General features: G+C 34.8%; 1 long non-coding RNA gene across 3 annotated transcripts; it reads left to right on the forward strand.

Annotated features, from left to right (window-relative positions):
• The first annotated feature begins 1,225 nt into the window (after nt 1-1,225).
• On the forward strand, nt 1,226-3,876 carry LOC110008538 (uncharacterized). Of its 3 annotated transcripts, none has more exons than XR_016044234.1 (4): nt 1,226-1,541; nt 2,290-2,494; nt 3,302-3,442; nt 3,523-3,876. It is a non-coding gene; the product is annotated as an uncharacterized LOC110008538 (long non-coding RNA). The 3 variants fall into 3 exon arrangements; XR_016044235.1 differs by having other exon boundaries at nt 3,528-3,876; XR_016044236.1 differs by having other exon boundaries at nt 1,269-1,541; nt 2,338-2,494; nt 3,528-3,876.
• The last annotated feature ends 21,404 nt before the right edge of the window (nt 3,877-25,280 follow it).

Here is a 25,280-nt window from a genome sequence, read left to right on the forward strand (position 1 = left end):
AGTAAGCATGAGTACGATAGCCCATTTTTAATAGAAGCCCCTGATTAGAGTTGGGATTTATAATGTTCAAGAAAGAAGAAGATTTGTCGATTTGTAGATTTCTTATTTTATTTTATTTCGTTTTTTAGCTAGTTGTTTAATTCAAAGCTAGAACCTTGGGCTGTGTTGACTCAAACCCTAGCCAAAAGACAACAATCCTTATACTTCAATGGGTTTTAAATTGTTTGAAATAAAATTTTATTTGTTTCGTTGAAAGTATGGGAAGTTAAAGATAAGTTTGGTAGAAAGTTTTTCATGCGCAAATATTTTGTCATGTAGTTAGGTGTGGGAATCTTTTCACACTAATTACCAGCCATTTAATTTGAAAAAACTCCCACAACTCCCACACCAAATCACGACGGAGTTTTTTCATGTGAAAATACTTTCACTTAAACCAAAAGTGTCCTATATGAGAAGAGATAATTACAAAGTAAAAAAAAGAATGAAGGTACAAGTAAGTGTGCTGTGCCAGCCCACTAAGACACCGATGAGTAACTCAACATCAAGTTTGCTCGAGTTGAGTGCAGAATTCGGGTTACAATTTTTTTAAAAAAGTTCTAAAAAATAATTAAATGTATATATATATATATATATATATATATATATATATATATATATATATATATATATATATGGGATATTCTAAACTTCACAACCCTTCAAATTATAAAGGTTCAAGATAGAGAGAATTGTAAAATGTGGATTTATTAATTTTGTAGTCTATTTTTTTTAAAAAAATATTTTTTGAGACAATTTTGTAAATATTATTACAAGACAAAAAGTACTTTTGTCATCTCTATAAGGGATAAAATTGAAATTTTAACTAAAAAACAAAGGCACTCTATAAATAAAATTTTAAGACACTAACTTTCAAAATACCATTATATTTTTGTGAAAACTTTAAATTTGTCTTTACTTAATGGTAAAGTTATCTATTCAAATAATTTTTTAATAAAAAAATTATAATTATTTTGATAAATACACCTATTACAACCCCGTCTAACTTAAACTTTTATATTTTGAGGAGTTAGTTAACTCTAGACAAAACCCAGAGTTAACAACCCTCCAAAAACTTTAGGCTCAAGTTAGAGGGACTCATGAAGAACCTTTTACATTTACTACCCGCACATTATGTGATGACCATAGCTTATATACAAGGGTATTTTAGATTTTTGATAAAAACTTCAAACGACAACTACAAAAAAAAAAAAGACGGAATTTTAAATTTTGGCCTCTGCTCTCTATCCCCTCTCTGACACGCCTCTGCTCTCTCTCCCCCCCTTTGCCTTGCCCGTTCCCTCTCCTTCCTTGCCCTCGCCCATACTCTCTCTCCTAAAAAATGCAGGAAAGTATCCCATTATTTCATTCAAGTTCATGATGGAAGAAGCACAAGATAGAAGACACCTTTTTTTGGTTGAAGATTGAATGGAGGAGTGCCTCTTTGAGAACCTATTATTTCATTCAAATTCAAAGCTACTCTCAAAATCTGGATTTTGAATATGGTATGGATTAATAATTAAGTATTCACTTTCGGTGATGAATTAGCAAGCTAATAGTCCCTCTCTCTACCCTCTCTCTAGGGCAAATTGTTCATCTCGAATATTAATTTACAGGCCCACAAAAACATGGACTTGATAATCGTTCTTTTTTTTCACTTTAATATTGGGTTTTTCTATAATTTACATTGTTTATCTATTTATTGATTGATGTTTTGGTGTTGGGTTCTCTCTGCATTTTGATTTTTCACTGTATTTGTGTTTATTTAGGCAACTCCACTGCTAAAAACCCAAGCGTCTGATGTAAAATGGAATTATCTCGTTCTATCTATAATTTTAAAAGTCCCCCCAAAAAATATGAGTTCATATTAGAATCACTCAATTTAGTTTTTGGTTCATTGTAGCTACTGCAATTATTGACTTGTTTATAAATCTTGTTGAGATCCAACACATTTGCAAAGTATTCGACAAAATTCTTAATAGAGGCTTGTTACAATACCAAAATTACTAGTAATTTTCATGCATTGCATCCCCGTTGTCAAAGTAGGCTTATGTATTTTTTTTTTATTTAAGATTTTTATATGTATACGTAGGGGCCTGTTATAATACCAAAAGCAATGCATTTTTTTAATTATTTTACATTCTTTTTTATTTTGTTTTCTTGATATATAGGGCCTGTTATGATACCATAGGTAATGTATCTTGAAAGGAACTCTTAATTAGTCCTTAAGTCTTGTCTTCGTAACTTTTGAAGGTATTTGAGGAAGCAATATTTGAGGAAGCAATCTCCTAAAAAATGCAGGAAAGTATCCCATTATTTCATTCAAGTTCATGATGGAAGAAGCACATGATAGAAGACACCTTTGTTTGGTTGAAGATTGAATGGAGGAGTGCCTCTTTGAGAACCTATTATTTCATTCAAATTCAAAGCTACTCTCAAAATCTGGATTTTGAATATGGTATGGATTAATAATTAAGTATTCACTTTTGGTGATGAATTAGCAAGCTAATAGTCCCTCTCTCTACCCTCTCTCTAGGGCAAATTGTTCATCTCAAATATTAATTTACAGGCCCACAAAAACATGGACTTGATAATCGTTCTTTTTTTCACTTTAATCTTGGGTTTTTCTATAATTTACATTGTTTATCTATTTATTGATTGATGTTTTGGTGTCGGGTTCTCTATGCATTTTGATTTTTCACTGTATTTGTGTTTATTTAGGCAACTCCACTGCTAAAAACCCAAGCGTCTGATATAAAATGGAATTCTCTCGTTCTATATATAATTTTAAAAGTCCCCCCAAAAAATATGAGTTCATATTAGAATCACTCAATTTAGTTTTTGGTTCATTGTAGCTACTGCAATTATTGACTTGTTTATAAATCTTGTTGAGATCCAACACATTTGCAAAGTATTCGACAAAATTCTTAATAGAGGCTTGTTACAATACCAAAATTACTAGTAATTTTCATGCATTGCATCCCCGTTGTCAAAGTAGTCTTATGTATTTTTTTTTTATTTAAGATTTTTCTATGTATACGTAGGGGCCTGTTATAATACCAAAAGCAATGCATTTTTTTAATTATTTTACATTCTTTTTAATTTTGTTTTCTTGATATGTAGGGCCTGTTATGATACCATAGGTAATGCATCTTGAAAGGAACTCTTAATTAGTCCTTAAGTCTTGTCCATCTCTTCGTAACTTTTGAAGGTATTTGAGGAAGCAATATCTGATGAACCCAATTTATCTGATGTTTCTTATCAGCTACCAGGGACTATATCATTTCCAAGTCAATGTGCTTATGTGGTGCTACTTATGTCATGGCAAATGATCAACTCCCTAATATGACTCTTACGGATACCATCAATCGCATCCTGAAGTCGAACATGAACAGTGGAGAAAATGGTGGGAGCTGGGTACAATGTATATATTCTACAATGTGATATACTTCCATTTTGCAATAACATCTTTATCTAATTCCATAGGATAGGTTTGGCATGCCCAAGATGTTCAACAGCAGAGGAGCCATAGAAGAATTGTCATAAGAGTGTGATGATGAAGATCCTAGAGTTACAATTAGCATCAAGAAGCCAAAGTGGTGCATTTTGAATGGGGAACAAAGATAGTTTGTATGGGACAACAAAAGTAGGAGGCTCTAGTTTGAAGTGTGGTGATGAAGTTATGGGGTTTCAAAGTTATCAAGTCAAAGGCATGATACCTTTAAGCATATGTATTTTCAAGGGCAAAAATTATTTTTGGGAGAGGAAGTGATGGAACAATGTTGTAATCATATTATTTGAATTTTATATGAGCAATGTTAGTGGAGATTTTTCTAGTAATTCATATGGAATTATCTTATGCTTTGCTCTCTCTCTCACACACAAATTTCTTCCTTTCGTAGTAATTCATATGAAATTATTACATGCTTTGCTCTCTCTCCCAAATCTCTTCCTTATTTGATGGGTAAGTTGTCGTTTGAACCTTGAAGGCTATTTCTCTCTCTCTCTCTCTCAAATTTCAAAATAATTTGATGTACTTTATTTTTATGTGTCAACATGAATTAACTTTCTCTTATTTGATGGTTAAGTTGTGGTTTGAATCCTCAAATATCTTACTCTCTCTCTCAAGTCCATGTAAACTATAGTTAATTAGTTATTGCCCAAGGCACCAATAATGAGATAATTTGTAATTTCTTAGAAAATGGGAAGCTTCAACTAGGGGAATCAGAAAAAACTAATATACTTAATAGAGAAAAGAAAATGGAAGACATCTTAAAAGATTTCACAAAAATTTTGTGGACACATAGATGTGTATAAACTGCAAAATCGTGCAGAATACACTTCGTTAAAGATACAACTTTGTAACATTAAAGAATTTGAAGCCTTTGCTAAAGAATTTAAAAAATGGTACCAATTGCTGAATAAAAATAAATCAAAATTATGGAAAAAACAATTTTTCCATAAATTACCATCACCATGGGATGAAATTTGTGACATTGAATATAGTAAATATGTCAGTGATACATCATTAAATGATACTTTGGGAAATAGAATAAGATTTGTTTCCAAAAAATTGAAAGTCATTGCCTAGACTTTAAAGCAAAAAAAAAGTCAGGAAAGGACTTGGAGAAAAAGATTACAGTCGAATCCTAAAAAACAATTTTGAATTTGGTTGCGAAAATAAAAAACAAAAGAAATTTTTCAAAAAAACAAAATTCGAAGAAGTAGAATAAAACTTCAATTGTAAAAAAATGATATGTAGTCAAGAAGAATATTAACAAACCCAAAAATAGTTGTCGTTGTTATATATGTAATGAGGAATGACAAATTGCCCCAAACTGTCATCAAGAAGGAAAAAATGTTAAGGAAATGATAAAAATCCTTAAAGAAAATGATTATGAAATTTGTTTCAGAGAAGAAATTTTCGATAATGAACCAATTATATTCGAAGTTGAAGCTGAATCAGGAAGCAGTGATTCTTAATAAAAAATATTCTTCATGATGAATGAAGAATATATAGCAGAAGTTCCTGATGAAGAGCATCGTGAAGTTCTTAAATTAGCAGATGTAATTTATGAAGAATTTACAATCGATGAGTCTAAATTAAAAAAATTATAGACTCTTAAGAAAGAAGACATATATAAATTGTCAAAGTTTCAATTTTGGAATGCTAGAAACTTTGAATATTTTAGTAATAATACAACTGTTAAAGCCTCAGAAATAGTTATGTTGAAATAGCAATTTTTAACTCATAAAGCAACATCAAAAACTCATATATATGCATATTGGAGTAACTTAATGAAAATAACAACATTCTTTCCGCAAGGGATATATACCATAGTATTAGTTATTGCTGTGGACAAAAGATTCAATGATCCTATTAAGGCAATAATAAGAGGTGCACAGTCTAATCTTGTTACTGGAAGAGTTTGGTTTAAAATAAAACCTAACTATTTCATCTCAGTATAAGATAAAAATATTCAAGATACTATCAAAATATTAATCCAAACAAAAAATATTAGAATGAAAGAAGATAGTTTTGATCTTGCAATAGAATGGAAATCAATTCATGAATTAACTAGAATGATTAAGACTACTACAAAGAATATAGACAATAGATTTGTAGAAATCTTTAAACCTCGTAAGTTTGATATAGAAATCCAACCAAGATTAATCAATTGACGAGATCTTAAGATCCCTATGAATTGGTTAATTGAAAACTTTATAGAAAAAACTTCCAAAAAAGAAGTACAACCTATTACTTTCCAAACCTCTGGAAACAACATATATTTTACTGATCAACGTTTCTCAAATAAAAGATTAAGCTTTGTGGTAAACCAAAAACCATTGGGATACAAAAATATTAAAATTATTATTTTTCCTGGATCTAGTTCGTCTCTACAAAGAGAAGAAGATGAGTAGGAAAATAATCAACAATCTCAAGAAGAGACTCAACAATCCATAAGTATATCCAATTAGCAGATATCTCAAGATCTCACCAATTGATTAATCTTGGTTGGATTTCTATATCAAAGTTACAAGGTTCAAAGATATCTACGAATTTATTGTCTATATTCTTTAAAAAAATCTTAGTCATACTAGTTAATTCATGTAGTGTGCTTTCCATTCTATTGCAAGATCAAAACTATCTTCTTTTATCCCAATATTTTTTATTTGGATTAAAATTTTAGCAATATCTTGAATGTTTTTATCTTGCACTGAGATGAAATAGTTGGGTTTTATTTTAAACCAAACTCTTCCATTGACAAGATTAGACTGTACACCTCCTATTATTGCCTTAATAGGATCACTGAATCTTTTGTCAAAAGCAACAACTAATATTGGGGTATCTATCCCTTGTCGAAATAATGTTATTATTTCGATTACGATTACTCCAATATGCATATATCTAGGTTTCTGATATTGCTTTATGAGTTTTGCAATTTTGACTTTGTAAAAAATTGTTATTTAAACCGAACCATTTTATGAAGCTTTAGTTGTTGTATTACCACTAAAATGTTCAAAGTTTCTAGCATTAAAAAATTGGAACTTTAACAATTTATATATTTCTTCTTTCTTAAGAGTATTTTATTTTTCTAATTTAGACTAATCAACTGTAAATTCTTCATGAATTATATTTCCTAATTTAAGAACTTCTTGATGCTCTTCATCAGGAACTTCTGCTTTATATTCTTCATTCATTATGAAAACTATTTCTGATTATGAATCACTGCTTTCTGATTCAGTCTCAACTTCGAATATAATTGTTTCATTATAAAAAATTTCTTACCCGAAACAAATTTCATAATAATTTTCTTCAAGGATTTTTATTATTTTCTTAACATTTTTTTCTTTTTTGAGGACAGTTTGGGGCAATATGTCCTTCGTCATTGCATATATAACAATGACAAGTCTTTTTGGGTCTATTGATATATGCATTTGTTGGTCTAATGATATTCATAATTATAACTTTGAAGTTGAATAAATTAAAGGTACTGACAATATTCTTGTAGATTTTTTTAGCAGGAATCCCGAATAATTTTTAGATGGACAAAGGAAACCAGCCACTCCTAAATAAGGGGAAGAAAGAAGTTCCTAAACAATGAAAAAAAAGAGAGATAAATTTGGAAACCAACCAGGTACCAAGCCAGAAGAATAAATCAGAAGATACCCTTTTTTATTTTTCTCAATTTGCTCAGGACCCAAATCTTAAACCTCTATCTTACTCAGAAATAATAAGATTAATGTGAGTTTTTCACGACTACATAAAAACTATATACTTCCATCAGAGACTAGACCAGTCTAAACTTTTATCATAATCCTCATGTTTCTATGGCAATCTATGAAGAAATAAGAAAAAATTTTATAATAAAAAAATTGTTATTTTGGTTTCAGTTTTCTCTCTCCTTCTCATCTCTATTAGACAAATAGTATACTGAACCTGTAAATGAGTGATGTTGTTGGTATTGAGTGATGTTATCTTGAGTGATCAATGAAATATTTTCACCCTCTTTCTCATCTCTATTTAATTATACTGAGTCAGTAAATGAGTGATGTTGTTGGTATTGAGTGATGTTATCTTGAGTCATCTTGAGTGATCAATGAAACGGTATACTTATAAGGACACGATTTCTATGACTCCATGTGGAAATGAGTAACCTCTTAAAAAGCTATTTTTGAGATGGATTTTTGGACTTCATTTTTAAGGTCATGTAATCTCTAACACGAAGATCATGAATATTAATAAATAAATAAAATTAGAAAATTAGAAATAATAATTCTATTAAGAAAACATTTGAACCATTAGTTTCAATTGTTTTTAGATGGATTATATCTCGAGGACCAAAAAATGCAGTCTCCACCGCATGAAACAATTTTCTATCTTATAATAATAAAGGTAGCCAACATTCTTCTAGTTGAATTTGAGCATACTATAACACTAATCAACACTCTATCCAATCAAGCCCAAGCTCAAATCCTAGAATAACTATCATTTGATTTTAAACAATCTCACCTCAAGGTGAAAATATCCCTCCTACAATTTCCATTTATGCCCTCATATTTTTTACATTAGTGAGAGATAAGGAATATAATATTCGCCTTCTTAAATAAGGTAAAATACAGGGGGAATGATCCTTCATATTTAAAATATAGAAGTTTAGGGTGATTTTAGCCTTTAACCATATATCAAATCGAATCTCAAGATGAATGTTGGACTTTCACCACCAGCCCAACAAGTAAGTAACCCAAGTTTGTGCCCCTCTCATTATCTCTCTCTAACCTGCCCCACGCCCCCGTCTCTCTCTCCGTTCTGTCTCTCTCTTTCCCTAAACCACCTCTCCCATTTTCCTCTATTTATCCCTTTTTTCTCTCATTTTCTCTTTCTAGCCCATGCATTATCTATCTAAAACAAAACGAGTTAGAGAAACTTCTCTCATTCTCTCTAACCCTCTCCCTCTCTCTCTCTCTCCCCCTCTCTCTCTCTCTCTCAAGCAAAACCAGGCTTGTATGGTACCTAGAGAAGTTTGTCATGGGGATAGGCTTCTCCTAGAATTGGCTTCTCTTGAAATAGGCAAGGTTGGCCATTGTTGGGAAAGTGTTTTAATGCGACAATTATTATGATATATTAATAATCCTATTGGATGATGGAGTATTGGGTTATTCCATCCTGTGTGATGATTGAGTTTACTCGATCCAGTTCCGGATGCCTATGTTTTAATGATTGAGTTTTTCGTGACTCAATCCCATTGGGTGATGGAGTTTTCTATTGCTTCATCCTGTGAGATGATTGAATTTCCCGTGACTCGATCCTAGATGTTCTGAAGACTTGTTTGTTTGCTATCAATTGAGTTTTTCGTTACTCGATCATGTTTGTTCCTGATGCTGTCTGTTCGTGAGGCTTGTTAATCTTGCAATATGTGCTAGTTGTTCAAACAATCTGAATATCACTACTTGTTTTTGGTAACTTAGTATTGTTCAAACTCTAGCTGCTTTGCGTCAAAGCATGTTGAGTTTGAGGGGAAGTGTTAGGATATGGATATGTCGTGTTGGTATTGATTAATACATCATTACCGATACATATCAGTATATTTCTTGATACGATTAAGATATGTATCATACTGATACATATCAGTATGGATATACATCTGTATGGATACATATCTCTTGATAAGATTAGGTGGTAGTCTATCCATAACCATTGGTATTTATCTTTAACTGTTATTGGCTGTATATTTATACGGAGTCTTATATATTTTTGATTAATCAATTTAATAGAGTTCTCTGCAGTATTATGAAATAAATATTTGATGGGGGCTTAATTGGAGTGGAGATTAAGACAATAGTAAATCTACTTCGGGTTTCATTTTTACTCTTAGTGGAGGTGTTAAATCATGTTGTAGTAAAAAACAAGATTATGTTGCTTTATCAACCATGAAAGCAAAATATGTGGCTTGCAATTTAGGATCGTTGTTTGGTTGAAGAATTTTCTGATAGATTTAAAATTGGAATGCATCAAAAATGGATCTATAAACATATTACGTGATAATCAAGCAGTCATTGTTGTTATCAAGGATTAAAAAATAAATTCTAAATCTATGCACGTTCGTAGGAGGTACCATATTCAGGATGTAGTGGAATATGGAGACATAACAGTGGATTATATACCTTCAAATGAGATTATTACATATCCATTTTAAGGCTTTGGGCCGGGATATATTTGAGAAATATGTAGTAGCTATGGGGCTGAGATAAATCCAAATGAAAATCCAATAATAGAGCATAAAACCATATTGATAAGTACATAAAAATCCCATGTAGAAAACATGGGGCAATACCACGTACAAGATGTCAAACTGTCCTCAGGTGGGTATATGAAAATCCATTATGGAAAGCATGAGGCAATACTATGAACAAGAAGTCAAAGGGCCTTCAGGCTGTGTATATGAAAATCCCATGTAGAGAGCATGAGCCAATACCATATATAAGCCTTTAGGCCAAGTGGGAGATGTTGGAAATGTGGCCTATGACTCCCTTTTCTCTCGGGAATTTATTTTTCAATAATTGTATAAAAGTCATATTATATAGTAAATGTGAAATCCCATATGGTTGACATGAAGCAATGCCATATACTATAATCCATTTTAGAGCTTTAATAGGATGTTGCACTGGAGGGAATACCCAGTGATGTGTTTGGATTCCTTGTAATAATTGTTTTTCTATATTATAGATGTCAAAACTATTTAATTTCTAAATATCTTCTATCAAATTGTAGGAATACTTAGATGACATCCTATTATATGAGTCATTAATGCACTAATGACAGGTTTAGCTCATTACATAGGATTAACAGTTTGCTGACAACTTGTTAATCTTAATTAGCTACACTTAAGCGAATTAAGACAGGAGTTATATTTGGATCTCAACTCGTATAGACCATGAATGTGAGAGTTACGAATTAAATAGTTCTCTATAAAAAGAGGTTAACCCCCCAAGTAAAATAGAGATAGAGAATGATGGGAAAGGATGAATGAGATGCACCAAAAAGGGCTTTCAAGGTAGCTTGTCATTAGATGGCTTGGTCTATAGTTTTGGTATGGAACTTTAAGTCCCTCATCTGATTTAAGGATAGATCCGAGTAAGTTGTTTATTAATTTTATTTTATTTTATTTAATGGCACTAATATTACATGTACAAAATGATAACAAAAGGTTGTCCGATGTTCCAAAAGTCAGACTGCCTTACATGGACTAAATGATAACAGAAGGATGTTGCAAAAGTTGAACCGCCTTACATGTACAAAGTGATAATAAAAGGTAGTCTGATGTAGCAGTGAAATTAATCACATGACCAAGGGTTACTGCATTTTGGATTTTGAGTAACGAAAAACTCAATCATTAAACATGATAAATTAACAAAAAATTTGATTATCAACCAGGATCAAAAGATTCGATCATTGAACAAGAAGCACTTGGAAAAGCCAAAAAAAAAAAAAAAATTTCCGAAGCCTTTGAAACACTGCCATCTTTAGCAAACACAGATCCAAGTAATCTCCCGTGTGGATCGAGAGCTTCCCGCAATAGTGCTCCTCAGATTGCCCCAAATGGCTAATGCATGGCTTATCTTGAGCATATCAAGACAACTCTCTCTATATGATAATTTCTGTGGCGCTGCAACTCTCTCTCTCTCTTTCTCTCTCTCTCTCTCTCTACTGCGATCTCGTTTCAAGCCTGAGTATTGAGCTTTGCAATGTGAGCATTGAGTATTGAGCTTGCTAAAGATGGCTCTGATACCATGTTAGAAACTACATTTTTGTATATTTGCGCCTTAGGCCTCCATCGAAGATTATTTCATAATACTGCAGAGAACTCTATTAAATTGATTAATCAAGAATATACAAAACTCTGTTTAAATATACGGCAAATAACAGTTACAGATAAATACCAATGATTATGGATAGACTATCACCTAATTTTATCAAGAGATATGTATCAATACAGATGCATATTCATACTGATATATATCAGTATGATACATATCCTCATCTTATCAAGAGATATAGTGATATGTATCAGTATTGATGTATTAATCAATACTAACACGAGATATCCATATCTTAACAATATCATTATTATCATTAGTCGGACATAAATCAATGGATAATTTAGCTACTTTATCAACATGGTTAGAGACCAGCTTGCATAAATCCATTTTAAATTTTTTAAAATATATTCTAAATAATACTCTTGAGATAAGTTGAGCATCATATTTAATCTATCTCTTGTAATTTCAATTCCTAAAACATATGATGCCACCCCCATATCTTTTATTGCAAAATTAGATTGCAACCATGATTTTGTTTCATTAATCATATCTATATCATTTTCAGCAATCAAAATATCATCCACATATAAAAACAATATCAGTATCTTACGCCCACTAATTTTAATATAAATAAAATGATCACTTTCATTAGAAACAAAACCAAGTCTCATAATAGCATCATGAAATTTTAAATGCTATTGTCTAAAAAGATTGTTTCAATCTATATAGTGACTTGATTAAGTTGCCCACTTTATTTTATTTGCCTTTAAAAATATATCCTTAAGGTTGTTACGTGTATATCTCTTTGTTTAAAGTATCCATTGAGAAATGTAATTTCAACATCCATTTGAAACAATTCTAAATCAGGATTAGCCACAATAGACATCAAACTTCTAATAGAAGGAAATCTTACTATAGGAGAAAAAGTATCAACAAAATCTATACATTCTTTTTTGTTATACCTTTTAGCAACAAGTCATGCTTTATATTTATCTATACTACCAACAACCTTGAGTTTTGTTTATAAAATACATTTACAACCAATCGGTTTTCTCCCACTAGGCAAATCTACCAACTCGCATAAATGGTTTTTAGTTATAGAATCTATTTCTTTATTCATGGAATTAGTCCAAAAATCAGATTTATTAGAATTAATAGCTTATTTATAATTGGATAGTTCAGGAGTATCTTGACAAACAAAGTTATAGTATTGGTGTAAAGTGTCCATACAAATAAAACTTTGGTATGATTATAAATGATATGGTGCCTTTCTAATCCTAGAACTGCTCCTAGGTTAACTGTCATCTATAATGGTAGGTTCAAATGTATCACTCCCACTATCCATGTAGTTATCAAGGTTTTCTACATTAGGTTCATAATTTTCTATGTTTTCATGTATTCTTTTGTTTTTTTCTAATTCATGTATATCTATAAGAAAAGGTTGCCTATTTTCATATGTTCTTTTAAGAAATGTACATCTCTAGATTCAACCAAAGATGTGGTCTCATTGTCATAAAAACTATAACCTTTAAAGTGTCAGGGTACCTTATGAATCAGTATTTTCTAGTTTTAGCCTGCAGCTTAGATCTCTCATGGCTCGGGATAACCCCAAATTTTTTAATGATCCAATCGAAGTTTACAACCAGTCTATAACTCATAAGGCGTTTTTTTTAAGGATTTTGAGGGAGCTCAATTTAAAATATACATGGCAGTATACAATCCTTCACCCCAAAATATTGAGGATAATTTAGCATGACTCATTATTGAGTGAACCATTTCCATAAGAGTTTAGTTACGTCCTTTGGCAACACCGTTTTGTTGGGGTGTGTGGGTCATGGTATTATGGTGTATAATCTCATTTTCTTTACAAAAAATAACAAACAAATTAGAACGATATTCCCCCCCTCGATCTGTTCTAAGGATTTTAATTCTTTTATCTAATTGGTTTTAAACTTCTAATTTAAATTCTTTGAATATATCAAGTGCATCAGATTTTCCACTAATTAGATAAATATAATCGAATTTCGAATAATCATCAATGATTGAAATAAAATATTCCATACCCCTATGTGCTTTTACATAAAGTGACCCACAAATATCAGAATGAATTATGACAATAAATCATAAGATCTAGTTGCCTTACGAAAGGGTTTTTTACTCATTTTACCAGATAAACATGGGTCACAATTTTTAAAATCTAAATTTGTCATTTTAGGAATCAAGCCATCATTAACAAGTCTTGAAACTCTATTTCTACTAATATGACACAAACACATATGCCACAAAAGAGAAGTTTCATCATCACACACATTCAAGTAAGCAAAGAAGATGAAATTTCATTTATTTTATATCCCCTTGAGTTTTCTCCCATACAATGACTTTTCTATTATTCCCAATTGAAACAATCCCATCCCTGAAACGAACTTCATATCCGTTGGCATCAAGCCTCATAATCGAAAGCAAGTTACAACACATGGAAGGAGCATAAAGAGTTCAGAAAGGAGCAAGAAATTCCTATTCGGAATGAGTAAGTTATAAGTGCCAATACCAATACATCTATCACGACACCGCCCCTTGACCCCTACAGTACTTATCGGAGGGCAACAAAATATGGGACCACGACCAGAGGTAGTGAAAGCCACTCAGGTGGGAGTGCGCTCAACGCTTTTTAGAAGGCGGAATCAAGCAAACTACAAAAGAAAGAACAAACTATACACAAAGGTACAAGAATTGGACAAAATAGAACCAACTTAAATATATAAAAATTCCAAAATTTTAATTACTATCATGTCCAAGACACTACAGGCCCAACCACAAAATACAATACTTTAAGCAAAACAACTACATGGCCAACGCCAACAGACACCTACTATCAAGATAAGGCCTTTCTTGCCAAACTTGAATCTTCAACCGCCAACCATGAATGCCCAACCGCCCACTTTAAAAAATTGTAGGTTATTACTCTATACAGAGAAAGTAAAAGGGATGAGCTATAAAGCCCAGTAAGCAGATCAAACTTCATGTATTCCTGCCAAATTCATTCAAGCATCACAACATGGAGCCATGTATTAAAATTCTTTAGCAGTGGTGGCAGAAGTGTGAATCAGATATCAAAATATTATACATTGCATGAGCTAACAGTCTATCACATCTTTTCATCAAAATAATAGATTAGTAATGCAAGCAAAACACATAGTGCATACATGCAATCCTAGTGTTGCCTACTCCCAAAGTAGAAGTCAAGCCAATCCTGTTACTTGGGACTTCTGCCCAAACTCAAGAGGGAAGACAATGACAAACAGATGGCCCATTTCATAATGTCTTCACACACACACACACACAATCCCTAGTACGCTTTGAGGCTTTTGATAGGTTGTAGCCTTGCAAGACACAACCCTCTCATTTTGCCTTTCAAGCGAGAGGGTGTTACACTACCAATGGGTGACCCAATCTGTAGTGCCCATATAGATCCGGGGGGCACGACCCTCCCAGATACTCCCATCCTGTCATGGGGAGTTAGGGAGATCTTAACTTCTGACATAACTTTCTTATCATATTAGAATAGATTGCGCTACAAACGGATGACCCTTTGCGTAGTGCCTTATTCAGTAGTATCAGAATCTCATGTCATACTACCAATGGATGTCCCATTGTGTAGTGGTTCATATCACAATGTTATCGTATCAGATCACAACTATGCACATGCAAATCTCATAAGAATTCACTCATGCCTAAGCATGTCTCATTATAATTATTTAAGAGTTCATGAGCCTTCACTATATCATAAGCATGCATATTCAAGAATTCATAACAGAACAGGATTTTCAATACGAAGGCCTCTTAGAAAATTAGGTCTGACTTCCATTCCATGGGGATTTTAGTCATGGTTCCAAAAGCCAATTTGAAAATAACTCATCCACTTTTTATTTAGAAGTGGTTTAGCCTTAATCAGAGATATATTGGTCAGCAAACAGTTTTTCATAAAATACATAAAAATTTTGGAATTCCACTGCAACTCACAACAGTGACATATGCATGCAAACAGGGGCAAAATTCTCACATCATCAAGAATTTCAACATGGTTCTAAAACAAAACGTGAGACATATCCATATTTCATTTACAGTTTGAGATCATTTGGACGACTTATGGTTAGTAAACAGTTTAGTACAAAATGTGCAATAGTTCTAAAAATTCACTGCAACTTACAACAGCGACATATACATGAAAACAGAGGCATAATCCTCGAATAATCATGAATTTAAACAAGGTTCCAAAACAAAACTATAAGTAGAAACATACATATTTCATTTCAAGTGGTTTGAAGTCATTTGGACACCATTTAATTTGTCAAAATTTCAATAAACAATGAGCAACAGTCCTGAAAACTGCTGCAACTGATAACAGTGACATGATTATACAAACAGAGGCATAAATTTCAAACTATGAGGAATTTTGATAGGCTTTCAAAACCAAATTTGAATTAAACACATCCATATTTAATTTAAAAGTAGTTTAAAGTCATTTTAACACTATTTTGTCAGTCAAACAGTTATTACAAAATGAGAAACAGTCCTAGAAACTGCTATAACTGATAACATTGATATATCTATACAAATAGAGGCATAACTTCCAATTTATGAGGAATTTCGACATGGTTTCAAAATAAAATTTGAAGTATACACATCCATATTTTATTTAAAAGCAGTTTTAATTCATTTGAACACCATTTAGTCAGTCAAATGTTCATAAAATGAGCAACAGTCTTGAAACTGCTCTAACTGATAATGGTGACATGTCTATACAAACACAAGTATAACTTCAAATTTATGAGGAATTTAGACATGGTTTCAAATCCAAATTAAAGTAGATACATCTATATTTCATTTAAAAGTGTGTGAAGTAATTTTAACACAATTTAGTCAGTCAAAAGTTCATTACAAAAACATGTAGGGTCCCTGGAAATTCACAGCAAAGTTTTTGGTACACCTTGTAAAATAATCAATAACTTCCAAACTAAAATGGATATTAACACAAAAGCTTTTGCATCTTAATTTAGACATATAGGGGTACTCTTCCCCAGATTTCATGACCAACAAAGTTATTTTCAGCACTAAAATCATCATGTCAATGAGGACTACAATTTTGTAATAACAATGTACAAACAACATAATTTCACTAGCATGCAACCATTTCCTATCAAAAATATGGAAACATGAGTGTTAACTCCACTTACTTGTGCTCAAATGTGTCCCAAAGTCCCCCACACAGGCCAAGTTTTCAAAGCTCCCAACAAAGGCTCTTAGAGGTAGAGCTTCTAAGTGAGAAGGGAGGACGTAAGAGTGAGAGAGGGCTAAAGCTCTTGGTGGTTTGTAAAGAGCCTCATTTGTAAGAAAAGAGGGGTGGGTGGCAAGAAAGGGCTCACAGGTGCCAAACAGGGGCGGCTATCTTCTTCATGCATGACGGTAAAGCTTACACGTACGGTGGCTATCTTCTTCATGCACGACGGTAGGGGCTTACACGCACGGCAGCTATCTTCTTCACACACGGCAGTAAAGCTTACACGCACAGCGGCTATCTTCTTCACGCATGGTGGTAAAGCTTACATGCACGGCGACTATTTTCGTCATGCACGACGGTAAAGCTTATATGCACGGCGGCTATCTTCTTCACGGATGGTGGTAAATCTTACACGCACGACGGCTATCTTCTTCACGCACGATGGTAAAGCTTACTCGCATGATGACTATCTTCTCTCTCTTCGTCTGTCTCTTACCGCCGCCCGTGTTCACTCTCTTCTTCTGCTTCTTGCTGCCACGCACGACGACACCTCATTGCCGCGCACTACTGTCCTCTTACAGTCGCGCACTATACCTTGCCGAAAAATCTCAATCCTTACATCATCCCTCCCTTAAAAGGGATTTTGTTCTCAAAATCTTGTTTCTGCTAATTGAATAAATGGGGGTCCTTATCCCGGATCTCATCCTCCCATTCTCAAGTCAATTCTTCCTAGGAATGGTATTGTCATAAAACATAGACCAGAGGAATTTCTTTGTTGCGCAACACTTGTACTCTTCAATCCAGTATCTCAGTTGGTTGCTCAATGTAGGTCAAGTCCTCTTTGATCCTTATTGGTTCATACTTTAGAATATAGGACGGGTCAGGCTGGTACTTCCTTAACATAGATACATGGAAAACATCGTGGATGTTCGCTAACTCAAGTGGTAGGGCAAGTCCATATGCCATGCTTCCAACCTTTTCCAAAATTTCAAAAGGTCCAATAAAATGTGGGCTCAATTTTCCTTTCTTGTCAAACCTCATAATGCCCTTAGGTGGCAACACCTTCAAAAATACCCGATTGCCCAACTCAAACTCGAGGTCTCTTCTTCGGTTATCGGCTTAACTCTTTTGCCGACTCTGAGCTGTCATGAGCCTCTCTTTAATCAAAGTAAGTCTTGTCTCTAAGGCTGACTGCAGACTAGCCCAAAATCTTTAGGTAAATTTAGTGTCCTCGTCGGACACGATAATGACTGGTATTCCATGCAATCTCACTATCTCCTTGATGTATAATTGGGCCAGTTTATCCAAGGTATAGGTTGTGCGTATCGGTAAGAAATGGGTGCTTTGGTCAGCCGGTCTATAATGACCCAAATACTATCATGTCTAGTACCTGTTCTAGGTAAGCCAAAGATAATGCCCATAGCGATGTATTCCCATTTCCATTCTGGCAGAGCAAGAGTTGCAACAACCCTCCAGGTCTCTGATGCTCAGCTTTCACTTGCTGGCATGTCAAACACTTAGAAACAAACAATGCTACTTCCCTTTTCATGTCATTCCATCAGAAAGTTTTCTTCAGGTCCTGATACATCTTAGTATTCCCGGGGTGTATGGCATAACGAGAGCGGTGAGCTTCTTCTAGAATAGCCCTCTTCACATCCTCGTCATTCGGAATACAGACCCAATCCTTGAATCTCAACAAGTCATCACCACTTACAAAGAAATCATCTTTCCTCCCCAATTTTATTTCTTCCAGAATTTTGATGACCTGGGTATCCTTCTTTTGTTCCCTGCGGATTTATTGAAAGAGTTGGGGCTCCACCCTTATACAAGCGGTCATACATACCTCATCACCAAGGGGCAGACTTGGGTGCCAATCCACTACATCCTCTAACAGTCCCATCTCTCAAACCATTAGGTGAGCCATCGATATCACGGGCTTCCTGCTCAGAGTGTCTGCCACCACATTAGTCTTGACTGGGTGGTAATTGATGGTACAATTATAATCATTCAATATATCAATTCATCTCCATTGCCTCATGTTCAACTCCTTCTGAGAAAACAGGTACTTGAGGCTCTTATGATCTATAAACACCTTAAACTCTAGAGGCAGTGTCTCCATATTTTTTAGTCAAATACTACAACTAAAAGTTCCAAATCATGAGTTGAGTAATTTTGTTCATACGGCTTCAACTGTCTGGAGGCATAAACAATGACCTTCCCTCACTATATAAGCATACAACCAAGCCCTTTGTGAGGGGCATCAATGTAAACCACAAAGTCCTCTTTTCCTTGAGGTAAGGTCAGTATCGGAGCCGTAGTCAGTCTCTTCTGTAGTTCTCGAAAACTTTTCTCACAATCAGTTGACCACAAAAATTTTACTTCCTTCTGGGTTAAGCGAGTCAGGGAAAGGGCTATCTTTGAAAATCCTTCTACAAAGCGTCTATATTAACCCACCAGTCCTAAGAAACTGCAGACCTCTGTCACATTCGTTGGTCTTCCCCACTTAAGTATGACTTCAATCTTATAATAGAAACAACGTGCCCAAGGAAGGCCACGTTAGGAAGCCAAAACTCTCTTACTCAACTTAGTATATAGCTTTTCTGACTTCAGAGTCTAGAGGACCATTCTTAGATGCTGCTCATGCTCTTCTAGGTTCTTTGAATACACCAAAATATCATCTACAAAGACCACAATAAAAGTATCCAAAAGGGGTATGAAATCTCTATTCATCAAGTCCATGAAAACAGTTGGGGCATTGGTCAACCCAAACGGTATTACCAAACACTCATAGTGGCCATGTCGGGTTCTGAATGCGGTCTTGAAAACATCTCCCTCCTTAACCTGTAGTTAGTAATAGCTCGACCGGAGATCAATCTTAGAGAATACTTGGGCTCCATGAAACTGGTCAAAGAGGTCATCAATCCTAGACAGGGGGTATTTGTTTTTTACTGTGACATGATTCAGCTGCCTATAGTTTATACAAAGTCTCATGGACCCATCTTTCTTCTTCACAAACAGAATAGGTGCACCCCAAGGTGATACACTGGGTCAGATGGACCCCTTCTTTAACAACTCCTGCAGTTGCTCTTTCAGTTCCTTCAATTCGACTGGGGTCATCCTATAAAGGGCTTTGGAGATGGGAGTAGTATCGGGGACCATATCTATTTCAAACTCTATCTCCCTGACTAAAGGCAAAGAGGCCAACTCCTCAGGAAAAACTTCTGGGTATTCTCTTACCACTGGTATCTCTTTTAACTTAGACTGGACATCCCGATTCTCTACCACATAGGTTAAGTATCCAATATATCTCTTAGTCAGAAGACAGGAAGCCCGAAGGGCAGAGATAATGTGTAAAGGGGGAGCACCCTTAATACCAACAAAGTGCAACTCAAGCTGGTTTGGGCGTCTAAATGTCACCGTTTTATCATAACAATTAACTGTAGCATGATGTGGGAACAACTAGTCCATGCCCAAGATAATATCAAAGTCCTGAATATTCAAAAGTATCAAGTCTAAAGGGAGGGCACACCCTTCAAGTAAAACCCCACATTGTTTATATACCATATCAATTTCTGTAGAATCCCCCATAGGTGTGCATACTAATAAAGTCCAGTCAAGAAGTGAAGGTCTAACATTTATGTGGTATGCAAAGTGAGGTGCAACAAAAGAATGGGAAAATCCAGGGTCAAATCAAAATTCTAGCTTCCATACCACAAACAGACAGCGTACCTCGGATAACAGAGGTAGAAGCCTTGGCTTCTTGCTCCTTGAGCGCAAACACCCGACCTTGACTCCTTGGTCGGTTCTCTGGTCCCTTAAATGGATAGTCCTTGATCAGGTGGCTTGGCTTCCCACAACGAAAACATGATTTCACCTTCATATAGCACTCGACTGTAGAATGGTTACTCAACCCATAGTACGAGCAGGCCGGGTGCCGATTATCCCTTGCATCACCCAGGAAGGTCTTTTGGATCTTAGTATTACCTTGATTGTTCCTTCCATTAAACTCTCTCATGGGAGGTGGTTGAGCTTTCTTCTTAAAATTCCCAGATAGCATGGCCCCCACTTTCCCTTCTTTCCTCTACCAGAACTCTTCACAATCTCTCTCAATCTTCATAACAAGGTCCATTAATGGGGAGAAGGTATTAAGGTTGGTTGATATTATTCTTCCTCTTATATCTGGTCCAAGGCCCTCTCGAATTTGTTCGCCTTTCGCGCCTCTGCATTGATAATGTGTGGCTCACAATGGGAGAGCTCTGCAAATTTTGTTGCATACTGTTCCATTGATAATCTCCCTTGCTACAGCTTAATGAACTCCACTTCTTTTCTCTCTCGGACTGAGTCAGGGAAATATTTCTCATCAAAATCCTTTAGAAAGCTTCCCACGTCGTCATGGTCCCTGACTCCTCCCAGGATTTCTTCACTGACACTAGTGTTCAAGATCCTCTTCCAACATGAAAGTCCCCAATTTAACCTTTAGCCCATCAAAACAGTGTAATACCTCAAATATCTTCTCCACTTATCTTCTCCATCTCTCAGCTTTCTCTACTCCCCCATGCCTCAAGAATGCCGGAGGTGCAAGCCTCCTAAATCTCTCAATTAAACTACTGTCAGTTTGGTCTGGGGCAGGAATAAAAGAGGCCGGAATATGGTCTTTCATTGTTTGAGTCATGGCCCCTAAAGTCTTGAAGAATTCCCCGAAGGCCTCGGTGTTCTCATTACTAGAACTTGTTGAAAATATGGCCTATTAAGGCAGTTGTCTCTCATTCAGTGGGAGCGATTGAGAGATTGAAATCTAGGCGTCTTACGAAATGGAGCGCAGATTCGTTTACCCCAAGTACGCATAAAGCGTCGAGAGTTCACGTGTTGAGAAAGTAATTTCTCAAAAAGGTGTGAGGATCACCTCCTAGTCAGGATTTTATAGGTTAGCCTCATGTTTAGCTACAATCGACCAGGGCTTGAAGAATCCAAACAAGAAAAATAGAAACCGAGTACTTATTGAGTATTCGCCCTGTATAGAATGGTCAAGACTTATGGGACATAAGCCCGTATCCTAATACGAGACCATTGCATGGAATGTGCATTTTCATTTCGTATGGGAAGTCACTCTTCTAAATGCATTATCCGAGTTTGGAAGAGTCAGTCCACATGTGCTTTGAGAGGACCCCTGTAATTAATTTACATCATGTCCCACAGGGACACCTGTAATCTATTGAGAGCCGAATGATCAGAAGTTCTGGTTCAGTGTTGTTGATATGTCCAATTATATGTCACTGTTTTAGACTGTGGAACATATATTTATGGGTCGTTCTGAGACATGGCTGAAGATCATTCGAGACTAGCCTAATGGAGTACTCCAATACCTATAGTTATTAGCCTGAGATCTCACTATACCTTTTTTTCGATTTTAAGATGATGAGAGAAACTTAATAATTGCTTAAAAATACTTTCAATATTTACTGTGAATTTTAGAGAATTTTTTCATAATTTTATTTGCTAAAAAAATGAGGGTTTTCAAATTGTTTGACTCAAATTCTCCTTTAATCCAGACTTGGTAGTGCCATGTTGCGTCCGAGTGGCCATAAGGCTGCCACGTGGCACCCCACGCCTCACTCTAGGATCACCGCCCAGCTGGGAGCTGATCCCTAGGTAGGGACTAGATTGGTATTTGATTGCTTGTTTTAGAAGGGGTTCTATTAGAATGTCTTGTTATTTATTATTATATTTTGTTATATTATGTTATAAATTAAGGCCATCCTTTTTATCACATGTCTTAAATAACTCACACATGGTTCATGCATGGCAAGTGTGAAGTTTAATTAATTTCTTTATTTGATATTAAAGAGAAAATGCATTTTTAATTTGAGTTGAAAAATATCTTCACACACATGTGTGAAGGGGGCATTATCTTTAAATTGATTAGTTTGAAATTTTAGATCCACAAAGTGATTGTCTTTCATAAAGTAGAATATCTTCACATGTGTGAGCTTTACCAATTACTTATTTACCTTTTAGCCTTTGTGGTTATCTATTCAAATATATTATTAAAAAAAATTATAAGTATTTTTGTAAGGCCATATTGAATACAATTGGAACAAAAACATGGGCCAACGACAAAATGGTAAAGTGACATAACTTAGAGTTAGGGTGAGTTATAATGGTATAAAATCCCATCCCTTCATCCTAGTGGTTAGATGGGGATGGGTGGCTGAGTATATTAACCTCTCATGTGCCTTTGGATTAGTGTATCAAGGGTGTTGATTGAGTCTAAGGTTACATGTTATAAAAACACATCATGAGATTGCAAACCCTAACTATCTCAACTCTTGAACCATTTCGGAAAATTATTGTTCCCATCCTTCTTTTAAGGCTTTGTGAGAGAAAATTGAAGAGAGAGAGCTTTTAGAGTTCCATTAATGGTGATCTTGATGGTGATCCTCATTTCTTATGCTTAAGTTTATAGTGTGCATTTATAAATGTAAACTCTATTGAATTTTCTTTTCTGATAAGATCATAATCTTAGCGTCTATAGTTGCTGGAGTTTCGAATTTAAAAAAGTTTCATTGATCTTAGAATCCCCATTTGATCATCTTTTTCATCATGCTTATTCATAGTGTGGTCTTCATGAGTTATAGCCTATATGCATGAGAATCCATAATCATGCATAGTATCTAATGATTACGTTGCTTCAAATCCATTAAATAATTTAGTCTCAGAGTGTTACTCAATTTTTAAAACTTTTTCATCACGTTTTTACCTATGGGGGTTCATAATCTTTTCATACAAGACTGTTTTGGTGGTCCGAGGGACCATCATGTGTATTTTGGTCATAACTCTCTTGTTCTTTATCCGATTTGATTCAAACCTTTTGCATTCTGTTTTGGATGATAATGCCAGTATGTTGAGATCTTAAGAAGTGATTTATGGTGTGTAATTGCTTTCTATTTAGATTAGAAACTCTTGTGTTGAACTACTTTTGTACAATCCGAAGGGACAAAATTAAGTCCTTATAGGGCTCGATTGCATGGCTACGGCACAAGGGGTTTGAAACATAGCTTCCTTATATTAATTTGGCATTCTACCTCCCTAATTAGCTGATTTTATTCCTTAAAATTTTATTTAGATTAGTTGTATGATATATTTAAACTTTGGGACATAGGTTATGCAATTTGTGTTATGAAAGTGTAATTCATAAGCTAGTCTTGTTTAATATGTAATTGCCCCATAAGGGGTTGGTATTTGGATTTATTTAAAATGGTTATACAAGGCTAGATATGGTTGTAATTGTTATTTAAAGGATTGTAACTTATTCACTTAGCTTAGTTTTAGCAAGTGGCTGTTGAAGGAGTCAATTTTGCCTTGTTTTTCGGCATGAAATTTGCTCTAATCTTTGCATCCACTTTCAATTGGTATCAGAGCTAGGCTCATTTATAGCCTCTTTTAGGGTCTTTAGAGGGATTATAGAGTGTCAAATGGGAACCCATGGTAGCCCGTTCGATACTCACTGAATTGCTTAAGGAGGTGAGGTTCAATAGAACTAACTTCTCTGACCGTAGAAGGAAAATTGGTTGTGTTTCATGAAGATGGTCTATTTCCATGATTGACTCTTATACCACCTAATCACCCCTTAATCAATGCTCCTCAAGTTGTTAATGATGCATATGAGAATGGCATAACAAAAACCAAAGTGCCATGAATATTATTTTTGCAACCATGAGTGATTCCTTTATTAAGGAGTATGAGAATTCAGTATGTGTCAAAGATATTATGGAGAGCATGAAAAAGAAATTCGACACACCGAATGAAGCTCAACGGATCATTAGAATGAGGAATCTTATATGTTGCAAAATGGATAATCACACCAAAGTGGGTGATCATCTAAGAGAGTTTAAGAGTTGTATAAGAGAGACTAAGAAAGCCAATCACTCATATAATGAGGTGACACAAAAGATGATGTTTGTGCTTTCGCTCTCACCCTCATGGGAGACCTTTGTGGTGAATTTGATGGCCAAATATGCACCTACAACAGTGGAGGAGATTGCATGTTTTATGGAAGAGGAAGAGCAAAGCAGGATGGCAATGGATGGACAATCTTCCATTGTCCATATGGTAAAATCTCACCAACCATCATCTTCTTCTATTCCCTTACTCATTACTCTTATCTCTTCCTAACTCTTCTATGGTAAATACATATAATGTAGGAGTGATCATGCTAAGAACAAGAAAAAAAAGGGAAAAGGCAAATGGAAAGGGAAGGGGAAGCAAAAGGGAAAGTCCTACTCCCTTTATTTATTTAGCCCTTACCCTCATAAAACTCATGCTTGCCTATCAAACCACGCTAGCCTCCTGCCTTTTATGCCTAAACCACCACCCACACCCATGATGGTAAGGGGGAGGTCGGTTTGGCCCTCAAGCCAAGATTATTCGAAGGTGCAACGCTTTAGATGCAAGAAATACGGGCATATCACAAGGTTTTGTAGGTATCCTCCTCCTCCACAAAACCATCATTTTTCTCTTAAGCCCAATACCGGTAAGGCTCAAGCTAATACTGGTGGAGGACTAAAGAAAGAGAGAGTTTGCATGGTTCATGAGACTTTGATTGCCAATGAGAAGGTGGATGTGTGGGCTCTTGACTGAGGGGCTA

Source organism: Amborella trichopoda, chromosome 11, assembly GCF_054954075.1.
Source record: "Amborella trichopoda isolate Santa Cruz 75 chromosome 11, AtrichopodaSantaCruz75HAP2 v2.0, whole genome shotgun sequence".
In the NCBI taxonomy this organism is placed as follows: Eukaryota; Viridiplantae; Streptophyta; class Magnoliopsida; order Amborellales; family Amborellaceae; genus Amborella; species Amborella trichopoda.